This window comes from Aptenodytes forsteri, unplaced genomic scaffold, assembly GCF_000699145.1.
Source record: "Aptenodytes forsteri isolate BGI_AS27 unplaced genomic scaffold, ASM69914v1 Scaffold285, whole genome shotgun sequence".
In the NCBI taxonomy this organism is placed as follows: Eukaryota; Metazoa; Chordata; class Aves; order Sphenisciformes; family Spheniscidae; genus Aptenodytes; species Aptenodytes forsteri.
The window spans coordinates 281,177-281,525 of record NW_008794453.1 but is presented as its reverse complement, the minus strand read 5'-3'; positions in this window follow the sequence as shown (position 1 = coordinate 281,525).

The following is a 349-nucleotide window of genomic DNA, read 5'->3' as shown; positions in this document are numbered from 1 at the left end:
GGACGCGCTGCTCAAATAAAAGCAGCACCGAGCGGACACGGGGATCCTTATCCCGCATCTCTCAGCGTCGCCCCGCGTGCTTCGCCCGCCGCGGCCCTGGCGTTCTCCTCTTTGCAAACTGTGAAAGGCGAGCTGATGCCCGGTGCCGTTATCGCTGCAGGCGATACCGAGGCACACGTTAGGAGTTTTAATCCTGTTTTAATGGTCCCCGTATCGCTGGGCAAACCGCGCTGAGAGGGGTCAGCGTGCTGCGCGGTCAACTTTCCCGCAGCCTCTTTGCATCCCACTGTACTAATTGGTTTTTGCAGATAACGGCGGGCACCGGAGGGTCAAAACGTGCGTATACCCC